The sequence below is a fragment of the Protopterus annectens genome, chromosome 12.part0 (assembly GCF_019279795.1).
Source record: "Protopterus annectens isolate FY-2018-M chromosome 12.part0, PAN1.0, whole genome shotgun sequence".
Classification (NCBI taxonomy): domain Eukaryota; kingdom Metazoa; phylum Chordata; order Ceratodontiformes; family Protopteridae; genus Protopterus; species Protopterus annectens.
Window position 1 is genome coordinate 678,763,181 of NC_056746.1, and position 12,682 is coordinate 678,775,862.

Genomic DNA, 12,682 nt, shown 5'->3' on the forward strand with positions numbered 1-12,682 from the left:
CTCTGATGGATGCATGCTGGTGTACAGCCTTCTACAGAAACATAGTCTGTGTGGAGGGTGTGTTGAAGTGTGTATTCAACTGTGTCAGGAATGTGTATGTGATGTGTCACGTGATAGGTGATATGTGATGTTGTGAAGCCCATTGATTCTGTATGATAGGCCTGGATGAAGGCAAGGCAGTGCATACTGGCTATCCTCAACTGGCCTAGGGGTTGAACACAATCCTCCACTAAGCTATCATTGAGAAACTCTCCCAGCTGGGGATTAACCCTTATGTCACTAGATGGGTAACCAATTGACTCACTGACAGAACACATACTGTGAAATTTGGTGAATCAACCTGTACTAGTACCAACCTGTCACAACTGGCTTACCCCAGGCATCTATGCTTGGCCTTTTACTCATTGGAATCAATTTCTTGACAGTTTAGGTAAAGTATACAGTTGTTGGCGTACCACATTTGTTGATTCTTGAATACTGGATGCAATCATTGAGTCCACCAATGACTATAACATACTATAGGAGGGGCTAACACAGACAAATGATTGGTGAGAAAGGCATAAATCTACAAATAAATGCAAAAATGCGTCTTTATTTTGTCCTTCTGCAGAGTGGAATTTCATGTTAATTACAGCATTGACAATAGTCCTGCTATGTTGAAACCAGTGATGCAAACAATGGGAACATACTTCCATAGCAATCTGAATTTGGACCACCAAGTGTCCACACTGGTATTGAAAGCCTATGTTGTGCACATCATAAGTCACACCATTGTATTCTGATCTCAGGATTATATTATGCCAGAACACTAATATAGAGTATAATGCTCTCTTTTGTATGTACCTAACCAGACACATGCAGCAGCTGGATGATAGACCACAGGGGTTACTCACCAAGAAAACACAGTGCCTAAAAACCATGCCATGTTGTACATGGATAGACTGAAATCCATGTCACTGTAATCTGTCTCATATAGGATGAGGTGACTTCAGCCTGGCCTCCAGGACAGTCTCTGACCCTTCCCTAGTAAATATAGTGCACATCCACAAATCAGATATAGGTGATGATGGCATCAGCAGTGTCTGGTGAAAATATGGCAATAACAGTGTTCCACATGCTAGTTTAAAGGGGTCTCTGTAATATCAAGCAAGTGCACACACAGACAGATACACACACAGTTGAGTGCAATGAGAATAGAACCCTTACCTTCTAAGTACATAGACTACAGAACTCTGTATTTAAGGAAAGCACCACAGCTCAAGTCTGACTTGGAGTGTCTCAGAAAACACTTTAGAGTGGATGACATCAGCAGTGTCTGCTGAGGATAATATGACAATAACAGTGTCCCACATGCTGGTGCAAAAGGCTCTCTGCAATGTCAAGCAAGTGCACACACACACACACACACACACACACACACACACACACACACACACACACACACACACACACACACACACACACACACACACACACACACACAGTGGTTGACTACAGTTAGAACTGAGCCCCTACCTATCTAGGTACACAGACTACAGAAGTCTATACTTTACACAAGTGCCACTGCGCAAGTCTGACTTTTACAAGACTGCAGGTCATTTTATAATGTATAGAGAGAAGATGTTGGGAGGCCTGAATAAAATGGATGTGTAGGTATGTGCATATATCAAAATACTGTTAATCTGTGGAATTAGAATGGTAACTACAGGTTACACACTTCTGCCCTTCCAGCAAGACACATGCACACTCAGTTAACTGCAGTGACAGAAGAACGCCTACCTATCTAAGGTACACAAACACCAGAACTCAGTACTTTACACAATTGCCACTGCATAAGTCTTACTTTTACAAGACTGCAGGTCAAATTATAGAGTATGACATCAGCAGTGCATGTTGGAGATAAGATGTTGGGAGATGTGCATGTGCAAGTATCAAAATACTGTCAGTCCATGGGATTGGAATGGTAACTGTAGGATACACAGTTCTGCTTTTCTGTCTATACACACACAAACAGTTGACTGCAGTTTGAACAGAACCCCTACATATTTAAGGTACACAGACAACAGAACTCAATACTTTATGCATGCGCCATGGCACAAATTTCACTTTTACAAGACTGCAGGTCAACTTATAGTGTATGACATCAGCAGTGCATGTTGGAGAGAAGATGTTGGGAGGCCTGCATGAAATGAATGTGTAGGCATTGGCAAGTATCAAAATACTTTCAATCCATGGGATTAGAGCAGTAACTGTAGGATATACACTTCAGCCCTTCTGTAGATACACGCACACTTGATTGCAGTGAGAACAGAACCTCTACCTATCTAACTACACAGACTACAAAACTCAATACTTTATGCAAGTGCCACAGCACATGTCTGACTTTTATAAGATTGCAGGACAACTTATACTGGATGGCATCAGCAGTGCATGTTGGAGAGAAAATGTTGGGAGGTCTGCATGAAATGGATGTGTAGTCATGTGCAAGTATCAAAATATTGTCAAGTCATGGGATTGGAGTGGTAACTGTAGGATACAAATGTCTTGTGTTCTGGATAGACACACTCACCCACACTTGACTGCACTGAGAACAGAATCTCTAACTATCTAAATATATGGACTACAGAAGTCAGTACTTTAAACATGCTCCACTGTACAATTCTGATATTTACAAGGCTGATAGACAACTTATAGTGTAGGATATCAGCACTGGATTTAGGAGGCCTACATAGGTACATAGCTTCATAAGTTCCTAGGAGATTACTAGGCTAATTGCCCTAGGGCCTTTACAAGCCTTTCCATGTAAAAACCCAGGTAACCTTATTGAGCATAGCTAGATGTTCATTGTTTGCAGAGTTATTTTGAGATCAGCACCAACTAGCCCTGCCCATGAGGGACATAGGTCCCACCCCTGTGGTGAATTTATAATCATCCATCCAGCTGTCATATTTGCACTTGAATAGTGTCCTCAAGGACTACTGCAGAAGCATAAATTGCTAGGAGATATATCTGTCCATCCAGCATGCTCTATTTATGTCACAGGCTAGGTTGAAATCCCTGGGCAAGTTATTTTTGTTGCACTTGATTTGTGGATGTCCAACATTTACATCTGGGCAGGGTCACAGACTGCTCTTTAAGCCAGGCATAGGTCACCTCTCAGCAGCCTGTATGATACTGAGTACAGTGACAGGGTTTTCAGTCTTTCCATATATGTCACAATATGGATACCCTGGATTGTCCTACTCAGAGGTGATCTCTGCCTAACATACAAAGCTATGTCAAACCCAGAGCTGTTGGACATGCTCCACTTAAAGAAATCCCAATCCCTCCGAGCTACACACTCTAGGGACCTAAACCTTGTCACCACAATAAACAGAACATGCTGGAGGGATAGATTCCTGTCCTAGAGACTTCCCATACTCTGGAACAGACTACCTATCTATGTCAAACAGAGCTTCTTATTAGCACTCTTCAAGAAAAATCTTGATGATTGGAAGGGTAATAGGAAATTCACCCCGGGGATCACTTCTGTGGTTCTGCTTGACAGGGGCACAGGAAAATAATTTTCTTGGGTGACCAAAGCCAGGGTACATTTTTGGCTAGGCTTGTATAGGCCCTAGGGCCAATAGCCTAGTACCTACCTATGAACCTATGAACCTATTGATATAGAATGGCTTGCAGACTACATGTCTCAGATAAGACAAGAATGAGCAACAAACTCAGAGGTAAGACAGAGCTGCATATTTGCAAGCAATACTCATAAATGGCCGTGCTCACTCTGTGCACTACATTCAAAATTAGTACATGTACAAATAACTGTTATATGGTTTCATAGTACTGCAGATGATGCTGTAATTGGTTGTATGCGGAATTATTTCAGTTCCCTGCTGCAAAGCTGTTTGCGTGGTTAGAGGTCAAATCTAGACCTGTGTAGAAATATTTCATGTGTACTAGCATTCTTAGTGTTTATGTCATAAATTGCTTTTCCTCTTTTCCACAAGTTTCTCCATGTCAAATTTGGCTGTGCTTATCTCATTTGCACGAAGCGTAGCTGTGCACAAACCAGGACTAGTTGCCCACCCAGGAAGTAGACAGAACATCTGCAGAACACCTGCAGACAGGGCATTTGTAAAAATGCAAAGGTCAAAAACAATACATTGCTGCAATTTTTGCTTTCCATTGCCCGACTTCACTTAGCAGTGTTGCATGGTAGTTAGCAATGTTACCCAACACCTCCAGACAGGACTCAGACAAAAACTGAAAATGGAAGCATACAATTAATTCTGTAGGGTACTGCCCAATGTTCTAAGGAGTATTGCATGGCAGTTAACACTGGGAACTTAAGAATGAGTAAGACATTATGGAAATGTTACATAACTAGCCATGTGGCAGGCAGCAGGTGCAAGTATAGGGCTGGAATACAGATGATTCTGGGTTCTAGTACAGGGTGTGCAACTTATTTTTACTGTTGTGACAGTGCAGTTTATAGCAATGGACTGAAAAACAAGAGTTATTTCAATATTCTTCTAGAAACAGGTGTAAGTGTAGGACTGCCATACACATGGTCCTTGGTTCTAATACAGACATTTTTACTGTTGTTCCACTTCCCATTATATTCACTCTCTCTTATAACACTATAAATAGTGGAGCTGATATGAACTATATGTATGAGGGATCACACACTCTTACTGCATTTTCAGATGTATGAATATGGTTATACTGTCTACTGTAGTTCCATAAGTATAATTCTGCTATCTGGACTTGCATGGCCTTCACAATTAGATAACACACATACACAGTTGGGTCTATATGCAAGAACCTTGTCAGGTCACACACATACTAAATTTGTAACATATCAAACTGTCACCTGTATTTATGAATGATTCCTGAGTATATCTGAGCAGTACTTATGTGACAAAGATGGAAAATCAATACTGTGGAAAAAATGTTTTGTCCTTTATGCCTAGGTTTGAATCGTACACTGTAAAAATCAATTTTATCAGTGTATAAAGGTAAAAACAAATGTGTCCAGTCATGACATTTATGCTCCCAGTACATGTCTTCAAACTGAAGTCACATAACAGTTACCTCCCAATTTCCAATATATATGTCCAAGCTACATCACCAGACACCACTCAAACTAAGGCTACGTTTATGATTAACCTTCCATTTTCAAGTATTTATTTCCTTCCTGTTTGGCACTGTTGCTCTCTGCTTAACATCATGCAGACACCATTGGCATTGTTGCTCAGGTTTGTGCACTACCAGTAAATATGATAACTGGAACTGGCGGGAAAACATCAGTTGCCATTGCTCTTGTTCAGGTGTTAGACATGTTTGATATTAAATGAGAAGATGACCAGTTTAGGGTAAAGATGTGGGGTTTTCAGGAGTCCAGGATATTTATTGGACTCCAGTTAAAGTGCCACAGACAAAGGCTTCTTCAGGGGGACTATTATGGCTCCCTGTACAAGTCTGAGGTATGGAGTAGTTTGGCTCAGGCTGTATCCAATGGTACTGGAATCCCACATACTGGAGAGCAGTATAGGTATCATTTTAATGACCTAAACAGGTGTAAAAGGGATACCCTCAACTGTTGGTTGATTGAATTTGAGACTGCAGACATCCCACAGCTGTATAAGTATGATAATAAGAGAGTACTTGTAATATTTAGATAGTTAAATATAGGCAAGACTGGTATGTATAATGCACGTCTGTTCTTTTCTGTTCTTTCCCCAGCTAATTCCAAACATGAATTCAATAGACACGTTCATGTCACTCAAATGGAGACATCGGGGGAAGCAAGTGGTAGGTATGCAGCATAGGAGAAGCATTATTGTAGCTTTAAAAGTTAAAGATAGATTTGGGGGGGTTTTATACAGTTTTAGCAAAGTGAGCTGCATATCCTAACTGTAAAAGCAAGGATGCATGTATTACTCTGTAGCACAAACCAGCCTTAGGATTCAAATATCACCCATCAAGTAGTACTGGCCTGGCAGTTGGTGCAATGGTACCCTCCAGGAGCAGTGGCAGAGATATAGATTTCATAGCTGGGCACAAGATTGTGCTGTCCCCTCCCTCACTGAATCATGGTGCCCCCCCAACTTTTTGTGTCCCTCACCATCCCTGTCTCTTGTCTTGTTTGCTTGCCTTTGCTGCTTCACCTACTCACATTATCTGACCCAGACATACCTACATCCCTTACCCAGCCTTCCTGTCTTACTGAATTAAAAAAATGGGCAAGTGTCTAAAAAAAAAAATATATATATTGTCCCATACATAGATCTCCATTTAACACGTATCCTCTTGACACACTTGATTTGGTCCAATTGGCTATATGACATGATTGCATTGTTGCCACCCTTATTTCTGGAGGTGACAATCCAAATTCAGCTAATATTCTATGCATATTATCAGTTTTTACTGTTGAAGAAATGGATAGCTGTGGTTCTTTCCTACCTCCCTCCTGCACATTTCAGTATTGCTTTCTGTTTGTTCTTCCTCCTCCTTTCTGCCATTTCATCATGTTTCTATTTTACCCCATTTTAACACCTATAATCTGGTCAAAAAATAGAATCATGCACAACACACAAAAGTAACAGAAAAAGTGATGGATCCATTCACTTTTTGCCCTCTATGTTTTTTCAGAGTATGGCAACACTTATCAATGCCAAGTGAAGGTGAACGGCTCTACAATGATGTGGTTAACTCCATGCAGTACTGCTTAACCCCACTATGCCAACTCATACACAATAACATATGCTGAATGTACTATAAAGAGAATGCTGACTGTACCATAAAGAATAAAGCCATTATTGCATTATCACTGTTTATTTAAAGGTATTACGTAGAGATGGATTCAAACCCAATATCTATCCAGGCTCAAAAAGAAATGTGCCCATGCATTTACACTTGCTGCAACAGAGTCAGCTAAGCAGCAGGTGTGTTTCATAGACACAGTAGTAACACTCAGACTTTTAGCAATGCGACTTACATTTGCACACTGCTTAACTATACACAAACAGGGGAAGTAATGGAAATGTGCATCTCGGAAGCATAAACACTTTGCCAACCATCAAGCAAACTGGCTGCTCACTACTGATTTATGAAAAATCACTGTTAGCATGTATTACTGCTGTTTACTGTTCATTTACTCTTTATGGCATGAAACTACATGTGGAAACATAACAAACTGAAGGCCCTATCTAACAATATGTCACATATTTACAATGCAGCCATGTGTTGCCTCCCACCATGCACTGTAGTCCTATTGTCTCAGTACTTTTTTCACACATGTATCAACTACACTATATAAATTAATATCAAGTATTCTGTGATATGCAATGCACATTAATCTGGTAACATGCAGAACTAGAACTATTGACACATAAGCCTAACCAGCCTTATCTGCAAGACTATGGAAATAATGATATATGTGACCTTTAATACATTTGACCCAACTCATTTTGATTTTGTCAAGGGAAGATCTTCCTTATTAAACCTAGTGGACTCATTTGATAATGTCCTCAAAGCCTTGGATCAAGGATAACAGGACATACCACCTATGTTCATTTAGGCAAGGCTTTTGACAAAATCCCGCATTCAGATATCATAGAGAAAAATCTCTGATCTGGGGATTAACCCATACATTACTAGATGGATAGTAAACTGGCTCAGCAGCAGAATAGACACTGTCAAAGTTGTAGAGTCCACCTCCACCACTAGACCACTTATCAGTGGAATAAAGCAAGGATCTGTGCTGGGCCCTCAACTGTTTAGATACTATTTATCTGAAGCCCAGATGAAGGTATAAGATCTGTGGCTTATGAAGTTTGCAGATGATTGTCAATGGGGTGCAATCATATAGAGTCCCCCTACAATGTTAACATATTACAGAAAGGGCTGACACAGAGAAACAATTTGTGACAAACTCATGGACTGAGTCTTAAAGAAAATAAATGCCTGATTTCCCCCTTTGGCAAAGTACCCCTACTAAATATGATGTGCATAGTACTCAAACTCAGTGTTGTGAGACTTGGGAACATGTGTTGATAGCAACCTAAACTTCAATCACTATGTGTCCATAGTGGTAAGATACAGATTATATATTATGCACCTCATACATACGGGCATTGCATCCAAGACCAGAGAGGTCATAGTTCCACTGTTCTCAACCCTTATTAGACCACTAATTGAGTACAATGCTGTCTTCTGTATGTACCTCTCCAGACACCTGCAGCAAATGGAGAAAACACAGAGGTTTCTGACCAGTAGAATCCAGGGCCTACAAAACATGACATGCATGGAAATATTGAAAGATGTGTCACTGTACTCAGAATCATACAGTCTGCTGACAGCCTCCTATGCCTAGCCTACAGAGCAGTCTCAGACGCTGCCCTACTGGAAATGCTGGATATATGTAAATCAAATGGGACAGCCTAGCCTGTGACATAAACAGAACATTCTGGAGAGACAGATATATCTCCTAGTGATTGCCACTACTCTGTAATAAGCTCCCAGTGCATATGAAGCAGTGTCTTTAATTACCCTATTTAAGCACAACCTTGACAACTGGATGGCTGAATGTAAATTAACCTCAGGGGTGGCACCTATGTTTCCTCATGGACAGGAGCAGTTGATGCCAATAACAAAATTGCTCTGCTAATAACAACTATCTAATTATGGTCAATAAGGGCACTTGGGTTTTTACACAGCTAAGCTTGTAAAGACCCTGGAGCCATTAGCTCAGTAATCTTCTATGAACCTATGAAGGCCTCCCAAAATCTTCTCTCCAACATATACTGCTGATGACATCCACATTAGGTTGGCATGAAGCCTTGTACAAATCAGACTTGTGTTGTGGTGCTTGTGTAAAATATTGAACTCTGTAGTCTGTGTACTTGGATAGGTAGGTAAGGGTTCTGTTCTCCCTGCTATCAAGTGTGTGTGTGTGTGTGTGTGTGTGTGTGTGTGTGTGTGTGTGTGTGTGTGTGTGTGTGTGTGTGTTTGTGTGGGTGTATGTGTATGCATCTAGGCATGTCCTACAGTTGTCACTCTAACCCCATGAGTTTTCAGTATTTTGACACTTGCGCATACCTACACATCCATTTCATGCAGGCCACCCAACATCTTCTCTTCAACATGCACTGCTGATGTCATGCACTATAAGATGTCCTGTAGCCAAGCAAAAACCAGAGTTGTGTGGTGGCACTTGCAAAAACTACTCAGCTCTGTAGTCTATGTCCTTAGATATGTAGGGGTGCTATTCCCAATGCAGTCAACATGGGGATGTCTTGCTTCATATTAGACAGACCCCGGGATTCATGAAGCTTGTGCCAGGTGCAGGCATAGCATCGGCGTTCTAACACCAAAGATGGCCGCTAAGCGATTCAGGTACGAGCTGTTCCCATGTGCACTACTTGTGTATGCTATGCCTACACAACTCCTGAGCCTTGTATGCTAATTACCCCATGTGCAGCAGTGTAGCATGCAAATAAAGTTATGTAGCGATTCAGGAAGTGGTGCAGGCATAGTGTAAGCATGCAGAAATGTAAACTGTAGAAAACGGTTTACATTTTTGCAAACATAAAATCGGAACCATGACAGCTGACCAAACACATGTATTATATTGTTAATATATGCCAATGGCTAAATATATAGCCATTGGCATAAAAAAATGTACAAAATATAAAATTAACATTTAATATATATATATATAGTCGCACTATCGGGACGTAGAAGCGCAGGGCAGCGGTGCTCAAAAGGGATCGCAAGGAATATATAACAATATAGAATAAAACTGCAATGAAACACATATCACGATTTCCCCATAACAGTCAATGGCAGGCATGCTACACCATGCTCATGGTGCAAGGGTTGCTAAGGGGCAGTGACAGTGTTATGCACAGTAGCTAGGAATTAGTAAGCCATGCAAATGAGAGGAGTAATAGTGAATCACAGATTCCCCACTGGTGTAAGGATGCACCTCACAGAGTAGTGTTATAATACTGAGGTGACCCCTTGAGATAAAGATGACATGAAGAGAGGGGTGTGTTGCCATCGCTGTAAGCAAATTGGATCATTGCTAAACTGGTCTGCCCCTAGCTAGGAAAAGCTGCAGGATAGGAGTGTGTTAAATTGCCCATAGCTATGCTTAGCTGAGAATACACAAGGTAACCGAGTATGCATGTGAACGGAGATGAAAATGCGTGTAAACCTGGTAAATGGGTATGTGCGGTGTGCACTACAGCTGAAACAGGAAGGATATAGGAAAGAAATAAGGAAATGCTACAGCAGTGAAACTGGAGTACAAATGACTAATTAACACCTAGGAGCCTACAGTGGGCCATTGACAACAGCTAACAAGGCTGCAAGCAGCTACGTGCAGAACAGGGAAGGGGAGAGGCTGTACTGCAAAGAAAACAGCAAAGTATCAAAGCAGAACAAAGGCGACATGCAGTATATCAGCTACAAGGCACATTTCGCCATGACTGGGTAGGGAAAGTACAAAACAAGAAAGACAGCAGGTGGATGCATGCCTGATAATGAGAGGGGATCCAGGTCTAAAAGTGAATTAAAGGGCAACAGATTAATCAAGGCAGGCTAGTAGATCTCCACAGTAAAGGCCCCACACTTGCAGTACTCATTGGAAAGCACATAATTAAGACATGCAGCAGCTGGAATAGCTCATACACACCCACGTACATCAGCAGCATCCATAGCACAATACAATAAAGTGTGAAAGCACCTCACACACATTTATGTATTCCCATACACTCTGCACCAGTGGTGTATACAGATGGGGAACTTTTATTATGTACATGTTAGGGGTTGCCATAGCTTTGATCCACCAGCATGTGTTGGAGACTGAAGGTGTTGTGGAGGATGATGCACACGACCACTGCAGGCACCAGAGGAGAAGGAGAGTGTTCAGACACAGGGTAACCTACCAGGGACTACATCATCTGGAGATAGTAGAGCATTACAGGGTGGACAGGGACACCCTACATCAACTTGTGGAGCTGTGCCGGCCATGCCTCAGAGCCAGAACAAGCAGATGAGAAACCATCCCAGTGGATACGAAGGTATGTGTAAGCCTGAGAATAAAAGCTACAGGCACCTTTCAAAGACCAACAGGGGATATCATGGGTATCTCACAGGCATCAGCATCCAGAATACTACACCAGTTCCTGAATGCCATGTTACTACATGCCAATGAGCACATATACTTTCCCCAAATGCATGAAGAGTTGGCCAGCAATATGCCTCTCTTTCACCATGTGGCAGAATACCCAGAGGCACTGGGTGCAATAGACTGCATGCACATACACATCAAGTCACCACCCAGTGAGCAGTGTAGGCGCTACATAAACTACAAGGGATACCTCTCCATCAACTGCCAGGTCATGTGCAATGACCAGGGCATTATCACGGATGTGTGTGCTGGCAGCCCTGGAACCTATCACTACTCCAACATCTGGCATGCCTGTATTGCGTAATGAGTAGGACTTGAAATAAAGACACTTTTCACCAGACGTTAACTAATATAAACTTTATTTCTACCAAAAAGACTAACAAACTAATAGCTCTATTTGTCTGTTAGAACTAGAAAAGTAAATCCATTCTAAGCTATTAAAATAAAAAGTTTAATAGAAAGAAATATTAGACAATACATTTAAAGAAAGTTATACATCACCGATAAAGGGGAAACTTCATCCTGTCTTCAGTCTCGACTGGGAAGCCCCATTGCAGTCAGGCAGGAGTCTTCATTGCGAAAACAGTCCTGAGCAGTGCGTCCACTCCACAGGTGAGGCTTCTGCCTGAATGCAGAGAATCCCATCTATATATAACCAAGTTGTTTACCACAAATCATGAGAATCAGTACGTTTCCAGTGTAGGCTGGATCTTGCTAGAGCATTCTGTGGTGTTGGCCACCCACCCCAGAAGGAACAGCAAATCCTGCCAAGTACAATGATTCTGCAAGTTTTGAGTACTACACTGGACTATTCCAATAACCTTGTATGTTTTAGTACATTACTAGAGAATTCTAGACAAACCATGTTTCATAACTAAAGTAGTAAATAAAGTATGTTTCGTAATCCACTGTGACTTGTTGAAATCATCAGAATGTTCCAGAACAGAGCATCATCTCTTATGCCTGCCCAGAATGCTTTAGAATATAACATCATTCTATATATCAAAAAGAAATAAGAAAGAATAAAAGAAAGAATAAAATAAATGTTGAGATATAGTGAGGCAACAGTCAAAATATTCACACTCTCTCAATGTTCCCCTTTTTCGTATCACATTCGTATCACATTCGGCCCCTTGACTATTGACTCACTTATATCCGACATTTAAAACCATATTTGTCTTATTATAAATGCAATATGTTAAGCCACAATTCCAAAATGTTAACAAAATTAAAACAATCATTAAAATTAATATTGGATGTATTAACCAATTCAACAATTTAGTACCAGATGTTGACCATCCAGTAAATATATCCCACCAATTATGTGCAGTGTCGGATTCTGTCTTCTTGGCCAAACTAACCAATGTATTTCCTGTAATAATGCTTGTCATTCATTTCATGATGTAAAATACTATGATTTACTACCTGTAAAAGTTTTTCAAGATGTTGAGTATTATTTAATACTTTCTGTAAAGGATTTAAGCTAAA